Genomic DNA, 21,692 nt, shown 5'->3' with positions numbered 1-21,692 from the left:
CGCCAGAAGCAGCTTAATCATGCTGGCCACATGACCTGGAAGCTGTCTGCGGACAAACGCCGGCTCCCTCGGCCAATAAAGCAAGATGAGCGCCGTAACCCCAGAGTCGGTCACGACTGAGCCTAATGGTCAGGGGTCCCTTTACCTTTAAATTCACTTCCCCACATTGCTGCATCAGTTTATTTGCAAAAATTCAACAATAGTTCAGTGTCCGTCCCCATCCTCAATGCACACATTTTTGATGCAATTGTGTGTCATTTCCTCCTTTTTTGCAAGCAGTTCCCACTAACGCAATGCATTTGTGCATATTACTTTCACTGAGATTGATCCCCCACTTCCCCCTGGTAGATGCATTTTGGCTTAGATCATTTGGTAGGAGAACTTCACTGCAAAATTCAGAGGAGTGGGAATTTTGAAGGATAGCTGCGTTTTTGGTTTGCATATAGTTTCAGTAAGCACAGATGGTGTGTATTCACCTGCAAATGCAAGCCAAATCAGATTTCTCCCCCATCTTTAGGTGCTTAGGCCTCTGAAGCTTCTTCAAGTGTAGGAGAGAATAGGAATGTTCAGCAGAGGCTCCTGCAATTGGCAGGCAGTAAAAAATCCTGGATTGATTAAAACTGGGATAAGTACTAGGAGCCAAGTACTCCACACTTTCCTTGCCAAAAGGTGTAAGGTACTGAATCTGGGTGCAGCCACACACAGTCCTGACCTGGCTCTGACACATGGCTTAGAAAGGCCACCTATACATTGCCAAAATTAAAATAGAGAACGCATCGCCATACGAAGCGCAAAAGAGGACACTGATCTGCATTACCCTCACCTGGTAATTTATACGCAGAGATGCCAGTTTGGAGAGAATTGCTATAATTTAAGTAGAAATACCATGCATCTCAGCATAATGAGGGAGACTGTGATCAGGAGACCCATCTGCTTGCTCAGTCTGCTGTCCAGATGTTAACTCTTGGTGGGCAACTTCAAGCACCCTCCTTCCCTTTTTCATGGTTCTTCCATCTTGAAATGCAGACCTTGCCCCGGTAACCTTTTGTATAGAGGACTCCTTCAGCGAGAGCAGGGGTGGCCCACTCCCAAGAGACTGCAATCTACTCACAGAATTAAAAACTGGCAGTGGGGGATACAGTTCAAAGTTGTTGACCTTTCTGGGGAAGGAAAGCCCTGTTTTGGGGGGATTCAGGTCAAAGTTGTTGACCTTTCTGGGGAAGGAAAGCCCTGTTTTGGGGGGATTCAGGTCAAAGTTGTTGAGCTTTCTTTAGGGAGGAGAAAAGCCCCCCTTTTTAGGAGTTCAGGTCAAAGTTGTTGAACTGGAGGAAGGTCCCTTTGGGGGGGTGACAAAGAGGAACAGCCACTCACCAACAGATTGCTGGGGAAACAAACAATCTCATTGAGGAAACTCCGTCTTCCATTCTTCAGATCGTGCAACAATGGAGGGCAGGGCGAGGGGGCAGGGGCGGAAAGGGACTCAGCAATCGACCACGATCTACCAAAACCTCGCGGGGATCTACTAGTAGATTGTGATCGACCTGTTGGACATCCCTGAGTTAGAGGATCACCCTCTATAAAGTGGGACACATGGCCATCCTTCATGCACTGCCTCTTCTGCTGCTTGTACGTCATCTTGCCGAAAGGTCTGACGCCTCTCTCTTAACTGGCAGCATGCAGAAGAAGACCTGCTGGATAAGGAACAAAAAGAGCAGATCAGCAAAATGCCAAACTGACTCCCTCCCCCCCCCCCCCGTGTTGAGAATCCATCAGGTTTTCGTTGTTTTTATTTGCCTCTTTTAGCATCTCACTTTGCAACACTTCTTAAGTGAACTGAATTCTTCACTTCGCAATAAGTTATGTGCAGCGCTGACTGTAGAAGGTTGTTGTCTCAAGCATGCTTTTTTGGGCGGGGGGAGTTGTCCTTGATTCCAGGATATCTCATGTCACGTGTTCTAGTTCTATTTCATTTTGGCGTTTTGCTGTTTTGGAAAATTCATTGTAAATGTTAGCTGGGTGTCATGTGGAGGTTGTTCCAAAGTGCATCTTCATGGGCATGATGCCCAGGGCACCTGCCGTGTTGAAATGCTTTGGCATCAGCCCAGACTCGTGCAACACCTCTATGCCAGGACGGTGCCTCCCTAGTGGCTGTTGGTGTATTTAGGTTTGTAATGTAACATGCCGCATGGCACATTTCCAGCAAGACCCACAGAGTGGCTGTGCCATTTAAATTGGCCCTTGCCAGAATGGCACAGAACAGAGGCAAACAGTGGCCTTGAATAGGGTCGATTGCCAGTGGAACAGACAGTCTCCTGACCTGATCACTGGTATACAAATTCTGGCCACTTACTTTCCTGTGGATTTCATACATGGCCAGAGATGTTACGTGGCAGTAGCTACCACAGATGAAAAGACACCAGCAAGGACTAGGCCAATTGGCTTGGAGAGACCCTGGAAGTTTGCTCCCATTGAAATTAATTGCTTTATTCCAGCGTTAAGTAGTCGAAAACTGCAAATTCTGCCAAGGTATTTTTATTTTTATTTTAGTTCTCCAAATAGTCAGCTGCTGGGTGCTTATATTAAGGACCCAGGTTTTAAGCACAAATGGGAAACATTGATATTCATGCAATATATACTTCAGAAGATGCTATTCTGTAATTTAAGTTAAAATGCTGCCAGGTTCCTGCAAATTTGCAGACCTTTGTATAGTGGGTGTGGATTGTTGCCTGTATCCGCTCTGCTGCTCAGATGATACATAAACAGGGTGTTCCATGGGGACGGCTGGTCTTGTGGAGGGTGCTGCTTGCACAATTTCTGACATACACGCACTAAAAAGGAGGCGGGGGAATGGGGCACTGTCATAGATCCCCTGGCTCACACATGGGTTGTGGGCAGGGAGTGTAGCACAGCTCGTCCTCCATGAGATGGCCTTGCAAGTTGTGTGCATTGTAACCGACTCAGCAAGAAGTTTTGCCAAAAACACTGGCCACTTCCAGACCAATTCAGGTTCAGCGGTTGAAGTGAATTTGGTGTTCTTCCTCAACAAACCCATTTCCATTTACAACACACACACACACACACCATTTTGCAGGAAGGTCCACAATGGCAAAATGTGCTCGGAAGTGTGGGGTAACGATTGTTTGCCTTATCCTCTCCACAAATAAATGGGAAAGAGTGATGAAGAAGCCACTGGCATATTATTATTATTATTATTATTATTATTATTATTATTATTATTATTATTATTAAAATTTGTATGCCACTCTATACCCGCAGGTCTCAGGGTGGCTCACGGGATAAAACCACAATATAAAACCACAAAATACATGATTGAAATAAAAAAACAAGAACAACCCTATAACACCCCCATATAACCTCCCTGCTAAGGTTCTGCAAACAAATCGGGATGAAGGCTCAATCAACAGATTGTCTGGAAGTGACCAGTGGCTGCAACCACAATTGCAATCATTGTGCATAATCACTGTAGCACAAGACATAGGCCTCCCCTTGAATGTCGGTGCACCGCATCTTGGACCCAGCCCCGAACATAGGGGTTGATCAGGGAGGTTTTCTTGCCCCACGTTGCAGTTGGCTTGTGGCAAAAGGGGTTGCATGGACGGTGTTTTAAATATCAGAATATTGCAGTGGCATTCATCCAGCTGCTTCATCTAGTCCATTGTAGAAGCCATGTTCATCAATGTCCCATCAGTGGCCAGCTTCCCATCTTGTCTCTATGCCCTATTAACAAGCTTCCAGGACATATATGCATCGACTTCAAGGGCATTTCTCCAGGTCTGTCAAGCAATATTTTGATTCCCCCTCCCCAATTCCCTAAAAAAGGTTACTGCTTCTGATCCAGCTACACCTGTGGGCAATTAGCATAACAAATTATGGCCCCAGATGGGGATACCCCTCCCCTTTCAAATTCCTCCAATCACTTCAGAAGGGAATATATGAACATCATGATACAGGTGAGGGGGGTTGCACTCATGTTGACTAAATATGCAGGCATCTGCACACTTGTGCAGATGTCCTTTGCTGGATCAGGGTGGTGATATTTAAAGAGTTGTAGTGTGATTCAAGCTCACTGCGAGCGTTGAAATTCAGGGAAGGTGGATCCTTATTATTTTTTGTATAGTAGAAATAATCTGGCAGCAGTAGCTGGCAAACTATACTGTGTTCAATCTTGTGTAACAGTTATTTTAACAAAAATGCTATAAACTGTATTCTACATTATAGACTTTTATATGGAGATAACTACTACTACTACTACTATTACTACTAATAATAATGCAGCTATAGGTACATTATAATCCTTAGTGTGACTGAGAAAAAAAAATGTACTAGATGGTATTACTTAAAATAATAATGATGACCGTTATTTCTTTTTGTATTTATGCCTTATAAATAAAATGGTTATATACACAACGAAAGGGTACTGTGAAAATTAATAAAGTCAACAGACTGTTTAGAACCGATCCTACTTCTCTTAGTGTGTTTTAAGGGTTGCACTTGACTCAGCTGGTCACAATAAATGTTCCATCGCAACTAATTCAAGAAATTAGAATTGTAAATAACTTTGGTCCCATGGCTTGCCATGGGATGTGGTTCACACCAAATTCTTGCTGGGTCAGTGCCACCATATGGAAATCATCCGGTTTACTTAAAAGAGTAAGGCAAGAAGGATGTCTCCATCCTTCTCAGGTTTTTAGGGTACATCTGTTTTAATTTAACTGGGGCATTTGGTAACTGTCAGATGTAATGATGCCTTTCTTTTACAAAGTTACTGTACAATGTGGCCTTTCAGTTCATTAAAATGTGACATCCAATAAACTTTTAAAAATGGTGCACATCCTTCGAAGTCCGCTTAATTAAACAGAAATATTAATTCATCCCTCGGTCATGTTTCCTCCTCCCAGGGACATCCAAGACAAAGCTGTAAGCCTGTATTGCAACGGATTGGCTTAACAGCACGTTAACAACACATTGGCAGGGTTTTTAATGGGACCTGCATCAAGGAAATGAGAAGATTGCTGTTGCTTATGGGGGAAATGGATTTTTTTTTTAATTATAGGTTCTTGACAAGGGATTTGCAGGTCTGCAGGAGGGATCACCTCTTGAATTCTCATTGGAATATTTTATAGGTTGTTCTGCAATTTGAGTGATGCCAAGTCAGTCATGAGCAGAGCCAGTGTGGTGTAGTGGTTAAGAGCGATGGACTCGTAATCTGGTGAACCGGGTTCGCTTCCCTGCTCCTCCACATGCAGCTGCTGGGTGACCTTGGGCCAGTCACACTTCTCTGAAGTCTCTCAGCCCCACTCACCTCACAGAGCGTTTGTTGTGGGGGAGGAAGAGAAAGGAGAATGTTAGCCACTTTGAGACTCCTTTGGGTGGTGATAAAGCGGGATATCAAATCCAAACGCCTCCTCCTCCTATCCTCAGGAGAAGAGGCCATGCAAACAGAGGACATCTTTGACCAACCTGTATAGCAGAGTGTCTTATACCAAGTCAGACCACTGGTCCTCCTAGCTCAGTGTTGTCTACACTGATTGACAACAGCTCTCTAGGGTTTCAGATGGGGACTCTTGCCTAGCCCTTCCTGGAGACGCTGGGGACCAAACCAGGGACCTCTTGCATGCAAAACAGATGCTTCACCACTGAGCTACAGCCTGTCTTCATAGAGTGTTTAGGACCATAGGAAGCTGCCTTACACAGCTGCCATGGTCCACCTACAGTGACTGGCAGAAGCTCTCCAGGGCTTCAGACCAGGAGGCAAATTGGACCTTCAGAACTAGTCTTCAATGCCCCTGCTTCTTCAGGAGTTCTAACACCACATGGTGCCGGTGGTTGCATTGTTTACTGTGGACTTCAGAAGAAATAGCAGAACCACAGCCTCCTCCTCACCACTGGAGTCAATGGTACTAAAATAGGCTGGGTCCCTTGATAGGAGTAGAAGTTTCAGTCATCAGGAGCTGCAGTCCTACTTATAGCCAAGGCTTGGTTTGGTCGCTTGCTGGAGCCTTAATCAAACTGGCCTTGTTTTGTTGTTTTGTTAGCTAGGCCCACCTCGGAGCTGTCCAGGGTGCTACCTGCCTTGCTCTCTTGCCTTTTGGATCCTGAGGATGGCTTTGCTTGACCTCACTTACCGTATTTTTCGCTCTATAAGACGCACTTCCCCCTCCTAAAAAGTAAGGGGAAATGTGTGTGTGTCTTATGGAGCGAATGCAGGTGGGAGGCTCTGCTCAGCTCTCCCTTTAAAGAGCCGCATGGAGCTCCCTCTTTAAAGGGAGCACAGCTCTTGGGGGAGCCTTCATCCCGCTGCCTGGGAGAGGCTCCGCGCGACTATCCCATAAGCCAGGACAGCTAGAGGGATCACTGCGCAGCGATCCCTCTTGCTGTCCTGGCTTCTGCCTTAGCCGCACGAAGCATCTTGAGGGCAGGGGGAGCCTTCATACCGCTGCCCTCTTGCTGTTCTGGCTTCTGGGGTTCAGAATTTTTTTTTTCTTGTTTTCCTGCTACGAAAACTAGGTGCGTCTTATGGTCTGGTGCGTCTTATAGAGCGAAAAATATGGTATGTGGAACTACCCTCTGCTTACAGGAACCTGATTTGACTTTGTTTCCAGGATTCTGAAGTGGGAGTGGTGGTATGTGACCTTGTTTCCCAGCCATGTGCACCTGGCATGGTCTCCTGCCCCCGCCATTTACCTAAGCCATTTATCTCCCACCAGTTCTATTCAAATGAACAAAGGTACTTAGGATGCCTGCCTGGGAGAAATGGCATCCATTGTAAATTGACTATGGCTCTCATTGGTCAGAAAAGGCCAGAGGCCACTCCCTCCACGGAGAGGGAAAAGAGCCTTTAAAAGTGGAGCTAGCCTTACAGCTTTGTCCTTTGCACCAGATCTGGGCCAGATTTCCCACGCCACCAGGAAGCTGATTGTCCCCACTTGTCTTGACGCTTGGAATCCATTCTACGAAATGTTTAAGAGCAGAGTCGTAATAAACCAGCATGTTCTTCTGGGAGAGTCTCGGGGAGGATGGGCTGCCTTTACACACTGAGCAAACTGGGAGGGAGTTCTCTGGGAAACTCAAGGGGCATTGGTCTCAGAGTTCCTGGACTTTAGTATATCTGAAGGAGCTTCACCCCCATCATTCTACCCGGACACTGAGGTCCAGCGCCGAGGGCCTTCTGGTGGTAACCTCACCGTGAGAAGCCAAGTTACAGTGAACCAGGCAGAGGGCCTTCTTGATAGTGGTGCCCTCCCTGTGGAATGCCCTCCCACCAGATGTCAAAGAGAACAACAACTACCAGACTTTTAGAAGACATCTGAAGGCAGCTCTGTTTAGGGAAGCTTTTAATGTTTGGTGCATTACTGTATTTTAATATTGTGTTGGAAGCCGCCCAGAGTGGCTGGGGAAACCCAACCAGATGGGCGGGGTATAAATTTATTATTATTATTATTATTATTATTATTATTATTATTATTATTATTATTATTGAAGTTGGTTGGGGTCCGCAAGCTGCTTTGATCTCTTGGATGGGATAAGGCAGCTGGAAGACAGCCCCGATTCCCTCAGCAAGTTGTGAGCAGGTTGGGCCAAGGAGCGGAGGTTGCATTAGCATAGAGCAGGTGTAGGCAAACTTGGCCCTCCAGCTGTTTTGGGACTACAACTCCCATGATCCCTAGTGAACAGGACCAGTGGTCAGGGATGATGGGAACTGTAGTCCCAAAACATCTGGAGGGCCAAGTTTGCCTATGCCTGGCCTAGAGCTTTTTTAAATTTTAAGTAATTGCTTCAGTGCAGCCCAGTCCTTTTCCATCTGGGCTGTGAGAGTTGAGTGAGAGGGTGGTGGTGGCTGCTACTGGGTAGCAAGGCCCAGCAGGCAGCACTGCAGGGCTGTTGTGCAGCAGCAGGGAAGGAATGTGCTAGGAGAGGCTTAGCTTAGCATCCTCTGTTCTCTGCATGCTACCTGTAGGCTGCAAACCTGGCTGGTGGCGCTGCCTGGCACAACAGGCACAGTCCCGGGTATGCCAGTCACTGACAGCTCTAGGTGTTGGATAAGCAGGAGAAATGAGTCTACCCCGAAATATATCAAATGCACTGCAATAAGATATAACAGATTGGTTTCAGGCCAGCCAAGGATTATCATTAGCTGGCAAGGTGCTTTGCTTGAACAGTTTTGACTCTGATCCAGCTCTGCCTTGCTTCGCTGGCTCTGGAATCTCCATTTCATTCATCTGCAGCAAGGAAGGGGAACCTCTGGGTGATGTTGGGCAGTAACTCCCATCATCCCTGACCCTTGGACAGGTGACTGGGGAGTCCGACAACATCTGCAGGGCCACAGGTGTCCTGTCCCAGACCTCCAGGAACCATCAGTTCATTCTGGCTTGCATCCAGATTAACTTGGCAGCATTTAGGTCTAGTTGAATTCACTGGGGCAAGTTATCCATGACTTAGTCCCATTGATTTCAATGGGAACCAGGGGCATCTAGCTTGGTCTGGATCCAAGCTTCTCTGGGCTGTATTGGAACTTCACATGTGCTTAAAATTCTTATGTATTCTGTACAGTGGCACCTTGGTTCTCAAAAGTCTTGGTACTCAAACACCTTGGTTCCCAAATGCCGAAAGTAAGTGTTCCAGTTTTCAAACGTTTTTTGGAAGTCGAACATCTGATGTGGCTGTCGGCTATTGTTTCCAGGGCACCTGCACCAATCAGAAGCTGCGCCTTGGTTTTCGAACATTTCAAAAGTCAAACGGACTTCCGGAATGGATTAAGTTTGGTGCTTTTGTTTTAGCTATTATTTTGCATTTTTGTTTTTGAGGCTTTTTTGGTTAATTTGTTTTTGTGACTGTGTGGAACCTAGTTCAGCTACTGATTGATTGTGTGACTGCGGAAATGGATAAAAGCCCCCCATCCAAACAATGACTGTCATCAGTGCAGGTAAGAAAATAATAAGAATTTTATTTTTCATCATCTACAATACTGTCTTCTTTATTTTATAGTACTGTACATTGATTATTGCTTTCATTTTATGAACCAATGGTCTCATTAGATAGCAAAATTCATGTTTAGGGGTTGTCTGGAATGGATTAATCCATTTTGCAATACTTTCTATGGGAAAGTGCACCTTGGTTTTAGCACGGACCTCTGGAACAGATTAAGTTTGAGAACCAGGGTATCACTGCATTGCTTTTTCAGGCATCTCCAAGTAGGGCTGGAAGAGGACACTGTCTGAACACCCCTGAGAGCTTCTGCCAATCCGTGTAATCCATGCTGAGCTAGATGGACCAATGGTCTGTCTTGTTATAAGGCAGCTTCCCATTTTTGCATGTTTCCATTCATCATTCCAGGCCTCCATTCCCCATTCTGTGGGTGAGTGGATATCTGCAAAGGCTGCAACTTCCCTTCATCTAGAATCAAAATAAAGTGTGTGAACTTCTGGTACGGGGATGTTGCTGCCTTGCTTCTCATTCTCAGCCACCAGAAAAGACTACTCAGTCATGTTGAATAATTACACCTTGGAAAACACATGGGCGATTCTGGGTCGTGCTAGCGACTTGAGAAATGATTAAATGGCTGCTCCGAAATAAGTTGCTCTAATTAAACAGTGTTGACTCAGAGTTAAATTTCAGAGTTTTTAGTTGTGGGCTGACCTTCAGGAGAACGGCAATGGCTCCATGGGGAAGTATGCTTTGCACTGGGGACATCTGGCCAGATCTGGCGACAGCGTACATAACTAAGATCATTATGGAAATGTATCATCCAGGACTCTGGGTAGTTAGCCTCAATTCCATGGGAGCAGCAGAAAAATGCAGAATTCAGGTCCTTGAGAACTGCAGATTCCGATAAAACAAAAAACCTAAGATGCTACTCCTTATGACACCTGAAAATAAATGGCTGTTACCTGCTGGAATCTTGGGAGCCAAGCAAGTATACAGTTACCAGTGAATGATCCTTGGGGGGGTCCAATGATTTATCTAGCAATCTGTTCTAAATTATGAAATAGTAAAACTTGCAGACCACTGGCCCCATCACCTCCTGGCAAATAGAAGGGGAAGAAATGGAGGCAGTGAGAGATTTTACTTTCTTGGGCTCCATCACCGCAGATGGTGACAGCAGCCACGAAATTAAAATGCCTGCTTCTTGGGAGAAAAGCACTGACAAACCTAGACAGCATCTTAAAAAGCAGAGACATCACCTTGCCAACAAAGGTTGTATAGTTAAAGCTATGGTTTTTCCAGTAGTGATGTATGGAAGTGAGAGCTGGACCATAAAGAAGGCTGATCACTGAAGAATTGATGCTTTTGAATTATGATGCTGGAGGAGACTCTTGAGAGTCCCATGGACTGCAAGAAGATCAAACCTCTCCATTCTTAAGGAAATCAGCCCTGAGTGCTCACTGGAAGGACAGATCGTGAAGCTGAGACTCCAATACTTTGGCCACCTCATGAGAAGAGAAGACTCCCTGGAAAAGACCCTGATGTTGGGAAAGATTGAGGGCACAAGGAGAAGAGGACAACAGAGGACAAGATGGTTGGACAGTGTTCTCGAAGCTACCAGCATGAGTTTGCCCAAACTGCGGGAGGCAGTGGAAGAAAGGAGTGCCTGGCGTGCTCTGGTCCATGGGGTCACAAAGAGTCGGACACGACTAAATGACTAAACAACAACAAAACTTGCAGAAGGATTGATGGAAAACAAGAGATATCACTTGTATTTCTCAATTTGCAAAGTGCATTCAGGTTAGGAATGCAGGAATCTGTCTTACACAGAGTCAGACAATTCGTCCAACTAACTCAGTAGAGTCTGCACTGACTGGCAGCAGCTCTCCAGGCAGGCTCTCAGACCAGGATCTTTCTGAGTCTTACCTGGTGATGCTGGGGATTGAAGCTGGCCCTGAGATCTCCTGCAATACAACGCATAATTTCTCCACAGAAGCACCCTTTCCTTGAGGTGGAATTTGGATTATCTGCATAAATCATAAAATGTTTATTTAAAGCAAACTACTTTAAAAACCGGATAAGAAAATACACTGTTTGATCTCATCAGACCTGCATCAACTCATTAGCTTAGGGTTGAGGGCTCAAAACTCAGTTTTAGAACTGCTACTGTAAGCTTCTGTTCCACATTTCTCCTTTCTTTAATTCTCTGATTTGGACTTGTGAATGTCGATTGGTTAAGGAGAGCTGTAGAGCAATCACCACAAAGGGATTTGCATAATCATGACACTCTTGTTTCTCAGCTCTCCTGATTGGCTATTGTCACTTCCTTGATTGGATGGGCTATTATAATCTTCCTCTTCCAACTGGTTCCATTATTAGAATCTCCCCGTTTCCCCCCTCCTTCTTAAAAAAGAACAGTTTTGCTAGCAGCAGCAGTAGCAACAACAAAAAGAAACCTTGTTTTCATTCCCCGAAGCTTAGACAGGAAGGTTAAAAACATACAGAAAGAGGGAAGGTGTTTAATACCAACAGAAAATCACCAGTTATGGGGAACCTTTTTCAGCTTGAAGGTCGGATTTCCTCTTGGAGGACGTACTGAGGGCCGAGCGCCAGCGGTATGCAAGGCCAGAGACACTGAGGGTTAAAAAAAATAAACAAGCAGTGTATAAATTTTATTAAACAAACAAATCAAATAAATAAAGGTGGGCATGGCCAGAGGCGAAAGTGAGTGGAGTCAAAGAGGGAGGTTTTTATGCACCCGCCAAATACATTTCTCCACATGGGTACCGTAAACGCTTCTTTGCGTTCTAGTAAAAGCTAATTGCTTCCCCCAAAGAATCCTGGGATGTGTAGTTTGTTAAGGGTTCTCAGAGTTGTTAGGAAACCTGTAGCCCCTCCCTGAGCAACAGTTCCCCGAGTGGCTGAACATTAATTCTCCCTTCCTAGGGAACTCTGGGAATTGTAGCTCTCCACACCCTTAACATCCTGCCAACCTAGCAGTTCGAAAGCATGTCAAAGTGCAAGTAGATAAATAGGTACCACTCTGGCGGAAAGGTAAACGACGTTTTCGTACGCTGCTCTGGTTCGCCAGAAGCGGCTTTGTCATGCTGGCCACATGACCTGGAAGCTGAACACCGGCTCCCTCGGCCAATAAAGTGAGATGAGCGCTGCAACCCCAGAGTCTGTCATGACTGAACTTAATGTTCAGGGGTCCCTTTACCTTTACCTTTACACCTTTAACAGACTCCAGGGTTCTTTGTGGGAAGCCATTACTTTTTAAAGTGATATGATACTGCTTTAAATGTATAGTGAAGAAGGGGCTTGTGTGTTTGTGTGTTTTCTATTTTTTGAATCAGTGAAGCTGACAAAAGAACCACTGGCCAGTTCCTGAGACTCCTGTGCCTCTCTTGGTGTTTTTTTAATCAGAAAAAAGCCCAGAATAATAAAATTGATGGTTATGGCTGACCACTCACTTGCTACCACAAAGCCCAAGGTGATGATCAGGGCAAGCCCTACCATTAGGCAAAGTGAGACAACTGCCTCAAGTGGTGGATGCTGGAGGGAAACACTGACAGCCTACCCACCAGCCCTTCTCAATCCCCTGGCTTTCCTTCTGTGCTGGAGGTCAGAACTGTGTGTACTGCATGGGCTGCCCTGCCCCATCTCAGCCTCAAGTGCAAGGAGAGACACTATCTTGACACTGTGGTTCAAGGAAGATTCAACTGCTAGTCCACTTGGCCTTTGTTCGTGGGAGAGGGTTGCCATCTGGTCCTTTGACTCGGGCTGCAAAATGGCGTGTGCTTTGTCGATGAATATTCAGTGACCTCCAGCAGAAGATTCGTTCATCCATTTCTTTTAAAGAAATGTTAGGGACTTCCCTTTGCAATGTATATACCTAAAGCCTTGTTTGTAAGCAGAGCGGTTAAACCAGAGTTTCCTGGTTCTGGTGCAATGGGAAATAATGGTTTAAACAAACCACCACAGAAGTACCCAAGCTGCCTAGGAAGGGACAGAGCATACAAACACAAGGCTCCTGGTGTTTTACAACATGGTTGTCACATCTGAACTGGTCCCGCTGTGTTAATGCATGTAAGTAAGGTAAAGGGAGCCCTGGCCATTAGGTCCAGTCGTGACCGACTCTGGGGTTGCGGTGCTCATCTCACTTTATTGGCTGGGTCTTGTGGCCAGCATGACTAAGCCGCTTCTGGCAAACCAGAGCAGCGCACGGAAATGCCGTTTACCTTTCCGCCAGAGCGGTACCTATTTATCTACTTGCATTTTGACGTGCTAGGTTGGCAGGAGCAGGGACTGAGCAACGGGAGCTCACCCCGTTGCGGGGATTCGAACCACCAACCTTCTGATCGGCAAGTCCTAGGCTCTGTGGTTTAACCCACAGCGCCACCTGCGTCCCAAATGCATGTAAGTACACACCGATAAAGCATGGAGATAAAGAAAGCATGGAAGCATTACGAAATGTAGGAATTGAGTAGTAACAGAATAGTCATTAGAAGGTAAATATAGAATGAGAATGAGATGGCTGTTACTAGGGCAATAGTCCCCAGATAATAAAGGCGCTTTATATGAAACTATCCATCTGTGTGTGCTTTCTGTGCAAATACTATTTAAAGAGTTTCAGTTTGCTGGGGAATCTTTCCTCTTGGTTCAGCAAAAAAAAACCACATGGCACTTTTGAAAAACTAAACTATTTTCCACCCTCCTCGTCTGTCATTTTTGCAAGGAAGCAAGAGAAGGCACGTTGCTTTTCTGATATATTGGAACAACACATCAGTTTCTTCAATTTTGTGAGGTAATAGAAAACCTCAGCCCTGACTGTGTCCATTACCTGATAAAACCCATCAATCCAGTTGAGGATCAAAAATCCTCAAATGGCAGAGCTGCACCACAGAACTTGATGCTGTTTTGTGTTACTGAGATGGGAAGGGTGCGGGAACCTGAGGTGCACCTGCTACAGGGGTGTGCCAAAATTATTCCCCCAAAATTCACAACTCAGTTCACATTTCAGACTGCGGGGCATCCATTTCACCTGCCTTTTGTAAAGCAAGATACTTCACCCTTCTCACTCTACACAGTATGCCAGTGTGCTGTAGTAATTAGATTGTCAGACCAGGAGCTAGGAGACATGGGTTCAAATCACCAATCAGCCATGAAGCTCACTGGGTGACCTTGGGCCACAGTTACTATTTCTCAGCCTACCCTACCTCAGTGGGTTATTGTGGGAATTAAATAAGGAAAAGAAAAACCAGGTATGCCAAACCCCTCAAGTGTCCCAATTGAATGCAGAATTCAGCAGCCAGGTTGCTCACCAGAGCAAGATGGTTTGAGCATTTCACACCGATCCTGGTCTGACTGCACTGGCTACCAATTAGTTTCCAGGCCCCGTTCAAAGTGCTGGTTTTGACCTATAAAACCTTAAACGGCTCAGGACTATACCCAGAGATCATCTTCTGAGGCCCTTCTTCGTGTGCCTCTTCCTCCATGTGAGGTCCGGAGGGAGGCAACACGAGAACAGGGCCTTCTCTGCAGTGGCTCCCCATGTGTGGAATGCTCTCCCCAGGAAAGTTCGCCTGGTGCCTTCATTAGACACCTTTAGGCACCGGGCAAAAACGTTCCTTTTTAACCAGGCCTTTAGTTCATTTGACTGACATTCTATGCCCTTTTAAAATGTGGGGTTTTTTGGAGGAGGGGTTATTGGGTTGCCGCTTTTATTATTGTTATGTATTTTGTGGTTTTATATCTTGCTTTTATTCTGTGAACCGCCCTGAGACTCCTGGGTATTGGGCAGTATACTACTACTACTACTACTACTAATAATAATAATAGTGACAACCCGTATTTACAGAACCCACCCAATGTGGGATGCTCCATTTTCCCAGAGGCCGCTCTAGGCCAAGTGGCAACTCTGGGCATGGCAGGGACTAGCGCAACCTTCCCGAGGCCGCTCTAGGCCTCTGAGCAGGAAGCCGAAACAGCAAAGGTGAGAGAGAAGAAAAATGGAAGGGGCGAGTGGATGAGCAACGAAGGGGTCAGTAGCAGGGAGGGGGCAAGCGATGGAGATGGGTGGGGGAGGGGTGCCCCATTTTCTCTCTCTCACAAAATGTTGGAAGGTATGGTATGCTGGGAAAAGATTGGGATATCAATGCAATCCATCAATTGTGGCACCCACGCTGCACTTGTACAGTGGTGCCTCGGGTTACATATGCTTCAGGTTACAGACTCCGCTAACCCAGAAATATTACCTCGGGTAAAGAACTTTGCTTCAGGATAAGAACAGAAATCGTGCAGTGGTGGCGCAGCAGTAGCAGGAGACCCCATTAGCTAAAGTGGTGCTTCAGGTTAAGAACAATTTCAGATTAAGAACAGACCTCCGGAACGAATTAAATTCTTAACCCGAGGTACCACTGTATAGAGAAGCCTGTCTTCCTTAGGCATCATGCGCAAACTCTGAATGCCTAATTGCTCAAAACTGTGTAGGATGTAGAGGTGCCAGCTTGCAAGGGCAATCGGGGAGGCCAATGTCGTGCCCGTGATGTCAGGGCATTGGGAGGAGCTGGGGGCGGAGTTGAACATGGCGGCCTCGTGGCTTCGATAACTGGCGGCTTCCTCTTCCACTGGCGGAAGTCTGCTTCAACTCTCCTCCTCCTCCACAGCAGGAGAAGGAGCTGGCCACTTCGCTTCATGCTTCTTTCATTGAAATTGAAATACTTTATTGTCACTTGTACAACTTGTATACAGTGAGATTACACGAACACCCCCCCCCCAGCTCTCTTAGTCTCAATTCCCTTCGTTTACTGACGCACACCCACCAAACCCGAAAGCCAGTTGCCCTGTTGTTATCTTTTCCTTCAGCCTCCTAACAGCCCACGGATAGAAGCTGTTCTTTACCCTGTTGGTGCGACTAATCATGCTTCTATACCTTCTGCCTGAGGGCAGGAGATCAAGAAAGTGCCGGCCAGGGTGTGAATCATCCCTGAGAATTTTCCTCACTCTCCTGAGGCAACCTTCTTCCGCTATTTCATCCAGCAGATTCATGAGACAGCCCATAATATCTTGGGCTGTATTCACCACCCTCTGTAGGCATTTCCTATCAGTTGATGTCAAACCAGCGTACCACGCCGTGATGCAGTATTGTGGACCGATAGAAGGGGATCATCAAATGTTGATTTCTTGGACTTGGGGGAGGGGCAGCCCCTACCTCCAAAATATAGGGGGCCCCCAAAAGGGCTTGGCCCCAAGGAGATGGCACCCCTGGTTGGGTGTGAAGTCAGACCAAGCATTCAGGACTCACCAACTTGTTGTTGGTGCACATTTGGAATATGTCTTTTAGGGGAAATTCACATTAAATTGCAGACAAACCTCCACAATTTTTTAAAAAATAAAGATCATAAATTGATGGATGACCTTCTATCATATGTGGTAGAATTGTAAAATGATAAAGGAATTCTGGGAAATGACATATAATGAACTTTAAAAAAACAAACGTTTAAAATAATGGGGTTTTTTTTGGAAAAACCAGAAATCTTTTTGTTAGGAATTGTAACCAAAGGAATTGAAAAGACTGTTCATGTACGCTACTAATGCTGCAAGGATGATGCCTGCCCAGGGTTGGAAAGATGAGAAGATACCTGTCAGGGAACTGCCATCGCAACTAGAGGAGGAGGAGGCGAGGCTCCACAGCGATGCTGGAGGGGGCCAAGCAAGGAGAGAGGCAGGTCTCTGGCTGGGGAAGATAATCAACGCTACACCAGGGATAGAGGGGGGCCGATGGGGGAAGCAGAGAGGAGGCTCCAGGACTCTTCGCAGGAGACCAGCGAGGAGAGCACAGGTCCCCCGCTGCCCAAACCCACCCTGCGCAGAAGACTTCCGCACAGGGAAAGTAGGCGGCGACTTGGCGTCAAAGAGCTTCTTTGCTGGAAGAGGTTCAAGAAACACCCACAGACGGATTCTGCCAGTGACTGAACAGCCACGAAGTGAAGGGCTGTCCAGCCAGGAAAGGTTTAACCAGGCCACCTAGCCAGGAGTGGCGGCAACTTACGCACGAGCAACCCCATATAACCATTACAATACCTACAAAAGCGGATTGGCAGATGAAACTATTGGACTATGCAGAGAAGGCAAGATTGACCGGGAAAATTAGAAATCAACAGGATCAAAGCTTCAATAGAGAATGGGATAAATATAGACTATATCTAAAAGAACACTGTAAACGTTTGAACTCTTTGGCATGCTTTAAATAACTCTTGCAATGTGACAAAGACTTTGGATATTATGGAAGACTGAAATTTGGGTGAATTTATAATATGCAGTTGACAGAGGTATTTAAAGAACCCACGGAGGGGAGGAGGGAAGTCCTAAGATTCGGCAGAATCTTGTTTTAATTTTAATATTTGCAAGAATGTTAGTTGTGTGAACGAACTTGTAAAACCAAATAATCCTTGCATCCTTTCTGCCCAACTTTGTTTCTCTCATCCCATCAGGGAGTTTACTGGCTTTCCTAGATGCTGATCACAGCTCAGCTTCTGACAACAGAAATTCCTTTGGCTCGCAATTACTGTACTTACGATAGAAGAGATCCCTTCTGGCCTGACCCAGATTTTGGCTTCCATCTCACACTTGTAGGTATGTATTCCTATGCGGAATCCAGGCTCCTGGAAGGGGGCAGAAGACTGGTCTTTTTTCTAGCTTAGCCAGAGGCATCAGAAAGGGGGTGAAGTGGGGGCAGCCCGCCCCAGGTGACATCCTGAGGGGGGTTGACATTTGATGTGCCCTCCACCCACATGCTGTTGCCCCCACTTCTGGCTGAATGAGCAGGCAGGGGAGAGTACGAGCTGTGCGATGTGTTCATCCCCGAGCCCCTGGCAATGCTATTCCAAGAGTTTTCTCCTGGATTCCAAGTCCTACTACAGGGGAGGGACAATCCAGGCCTTGGGAGCCAATCCTGGCCTCCTGCCCCCAAAACATGGCTCCCCAGGGAAGGTGCCCCTCCTGCTGACAACTACCCCCCACCTTGCCCCGCAGCCCAGCCCCCTGCTTCCTCCATCGGACCCCACAAAACAGGGTGGTTGGGTTTCCAGACGCTGGCCCAGATGGACCTTGGGTCGGATCCAGTCTTCTGGCTCTGTGCATCTTTTGACTAGCTGCTCCCCTAGCCCATTCCTGCCCTCCTGTCCCCCCAAAAAGGGGCCACTTGCTCACCTGATGCCACCGGCTGCTCCGGGCCTTGCGGGGGGGGCACTCTGTTGCTGCGGCCGATCAGGAATCTTAAGCACCTGAACCTAGAAGAGACGAGCAGAGAGACCGACTCAGAAGCTGGCAGCCCCAATTCTTGGGGGGTGTTTGTGTTTGAGGAGGGGCGGTTGGCCCAATTCCTTCCATCTCTCTGCAGTTCAGTAACCTGAAAGAGAGCTGAAAGAGGAAAAAGGCAGCCCTGAGGGCTGGCAGAGAGAGAAAGGAGGCCCCAAGTGCTATGGGTTCAAGAGCTCCAGCCCAAAGAAAAGAGAAGCATTGCCAGCTGTTAAAGGGCTGCTCTGCCTCGTCTTCTTAGGACAGACCTACCCTTCCAGGAGAAAGGGATGCGGGTGGTGCTGTGGGTTATACCACAGAGCCTTGGGCTTGCTGATCAGAAGGTCGGCGGTTCGAATTCCCACGATGGGGTGAGCTCCCGTTGCTCGGTCCCTGTTCCTGCCAATCTAGCAGTTTGAAAGCACAGCAAAGTGCAAGTAGATAAATAGGTACCACTCCAGCGGGAAGGTAAACGGCGTTTCCGTGCGTTGCTCTGGTTCGCCAGAAGTGGCTTAGTCATGCTGGCCACATGACCCGGAAGCTGTACACCAGCTCCCTTGGCCAATAAAGGGAGATGAGCGCCGCAACCCCAGAGTCGGTCACAACTGGACTTAATGGTTTAGGGGTCCCTTTACCTTACCCTTCCAGGAGAGGGAGGGTGTTATGTATTGGGTTTAACACATTTTATGTTACAAGGCACGTTCTAACCAATCGCATAAGCGTTGGTAGACAAGCATTCTAATGGCAAGTAAGCACATGCACTTGCAACTATCAACTGTCAATGGTCAGTTCATGTTCCGGCATTATTATTGTGTTGTCCAGTCAGTTAGGTTCTTGTTTTCCTATGAGTGAGCTGTTGTCACTGACAAATGTTGAATAAATGTAATTGAGGAACTTATGCTGCCTTGGGCTTCTGACATTTCCTGAACATTTAACAGAGGGAGACCCCTAGGAGGGTCCTCCAAGCATCAAGGTGTCCCAGAAGAGGAGCAGAACATGAAGAAGGTGGTGGAGTCTTCCTTGAAGCCAGAGAGACCCCCAGGAAGGGGGAGAAGGCCGAAGTCGTAGGGCAGCTGGAGAGATGCAAAATGGATCCAGGCAGCGGTGTAATGGTTGGGGCGCTGGACTAGGAGGACCTGGGAGAGCAGGGTTCGAATCCCTACTCAGCCATGAAACTCCCTGGTGGACCTTGGGCCAGCCTAGCCTACTTTGCAGGGCTGCTGTGAAGATAACAGTTGGTGGCAGGGAGAATCATAAAGGCCACCTTGAGCTCCTGGGAGAAAAGTGAGCTAGGAATGTCCTAGTAAATGTAAATGATGAGAGGGGATAGAAAAGGGGAAGGCAGCGAAAGAGTGTGGAGGAGCTGAGCTCTCTGGAGAAGACTGGCCAGGTTGATTTCAAGAGAGCTAAGGCTGTGCAGGGGACCCCAAGACTCACACCCTGCCCCCAGGAGACCAGGAGAAAGCAAAGGAATGCTACTTACAGTCTGCACATTTTGTTCACGAAAAATTCCCAGCCTCCTCTCTAAACTAGCTATCTAAAATGCCCACCCAAGCCTACCTCTGACCCCAAACCCAGCCCCAGCCCTAAGCCTAAGCCTAACCCTACACTTAACTACTCCTCTATGCACAAAATAAATATATACAAAATATATACAAAAATGTGCACAAATGTCCACAAAATGTAAAATAAAAAAATATGCAAATAGAGAAGAAAAAGTAAAATCAAAAAGTAAAATAAAAGTGTTAAAATAAAAAAGTAAAATAATAAAATAAAAATTAATAAAATCAAATAAAAGTAATACAGTGGTACCTCGGGTTACAGACGCTTCAGGTTACAGACTCTGCTAATCCAGAAATAGTACCTCGGGTTAAGAACTTTGCTTCAGGATGAGAACAAAAATCGCACAGCGGCAGCGGGAGCCCCATTAGCTAAGTGGTACCTCAAATTAAGAACAGTTTCAGGTTAAGAATGGACCTCCAGAACGAATTAAGTTCTTAACCCGAGGTACCACTGTAAATCAAATCAAAATCAAAATAACCATCAAAGAACACCTCTCCTTATCATCTCTACTACTCAACTCGCCTCACTACTAACCCACAATGGCCTCCTGCAAGTCTCTGGCTTTTAAGGGAGAAGCAAGAGATGTCACACAGGAGGGCAGGTCCTTGTCACCGTGGCAACCCCCTCATCAGGACCTGACCCCTCCTGAGAGGTGATGCTCCACCGTCAGAACTTGGAGGCATCTGGTGTTACGCCTGCAGCTGATTTAAAGAAATTTAAATCAATTTAAATCAACTGTTGTTGAGACATTTCATTCCGAATCTGCTAGACAGAGCCAGACACAGGATGATGACAGGTGGGTGTCCTGCCCGCCCCCTAACATAAATCCTGGCTACGCCCTTGCCTCCATGTGGGCATTCCAGGTCTGGTTTGTATGAAAAATGTAGCTCTTCGATCGTACAGAGGATAAATTTCTGGAGATATCAAATTGAGCAAGAGTATTCTTACCTCCTCTGGGACAAGAGATGTCCCTATAGACCTACATTAGCTAAGCTCTTCTGGCACTATTGACTGATGTTCATAAGAGAGATATCCTGATTTGATTACATCATCTGCCGAAAAAGCATTCACTTTTACCCAACCATACAGAATAAAATCCCACAGAGTGGCACATTATCCATTACCTCACGGCTGTTGCAGAGAGTCTGCCAAGTTCATCTCCTAAATGACAAGCGGGGAAGAGTCTTTGCTCTTGGTGCTACAGAACCATAAAACAGGTTAACAGCGGAGAAAGATAGCTCTGGAAGTGATCCCGACGATCTTTTGTTCATCATAATGGAATAATTCATGACCAGCATTTCCAGTTGCTATGGTACTGGAATTTTAATATTATTGTTCTAAAAGATGTCAAATAGCCATGTGCAGAAGATGTCAAAAGAGTGGAAGCTGAGACCGTACTCATAGTTAATAGATAAACAGCAATAATCTGGAATACATAAAGTCAACATGCTTAAATTTAGCTAGACGTTTGGAAATTGATGGGGTAAATCAGTTCATAATAATCTATTTCAGCTAAACTGGGGTCAACAGACTTTTTCAGCAGGGGGCCAGTCCACTGTCCCTCAGACCTTGTGGGGGACCGGACTATATTTTGGAGGGGATGTGGAATGAAGAAATTTCTGTGCCCCGCAAATAACCCAGAGATGCATTTTAAATAAAAGGACACATTCTACTCATGTAAAAACACGCTGATTCCTGAACCATCCACGGGCCGGATTTAGAAGGCAATTGGGTCTGATCCAGTCCCTGGGCCTTAGTTTGCCTACCCATATGCTAAAGGGTGCTCTGCCTGAAGTCACTGGGATTTAAGAAGCTTAACTGACATCCAACTGACTCATGAGAAGAACCACGATTTTTTTTAGCTGGAACTCATCAGAACTCAGTTC

The 21,692-nt window shown here is 46.3% G+C and overlaps 1 long non-coding RNA gene across 2 annotated transcripts; it reads right to left on the bottom strand.

Moving 5' to 3' along the window:
* Positions 1–850: 850 nt before the first annotated feature.
* Positions 851–21,344, bottom strand: LOC310831809. 2 transcript variants are annotated; one of them, XR_014557977.1, is made up of 6 exons: positions 20,931–21,344; positions 18,157–18,236; positions 17,523–17,609; positions 10,870–10,970; positions 9,658–9,837; positions 851–1,982 (listed from the first exon to the last, which is right to left on the bottom strand). It is a non-coding gene; the product is annotated as an uncharacterized lncRNA (long non-coding RNA). The 2 variants fall into 2 exon arrangements; XR_014557978.1 differs by lacking the exon at positions 20,931–21,344 and having other exon boundaries at positions 18,157–18,452.
* Positions 21,345–21,692: the final 348 nt, after the last annotated feature.

The sequence above is a fragment of the Podarcis gaigeae genome (assembly GCF_964106915.1).
Source record: "Podarcis gaigeae genome assembly, chromosome: 14".
NCBI lineage: Eukaryota > Metazoa > Chordata > Lepidosauria > Squamata > Lacertidae > Podarcis > Podarcis gaigeae.
The sequence above is the reverse complement of the archived record's forward strand: the minus strand, read 5'-3'. Positions and strand labels throughout refer to the sequence as shown.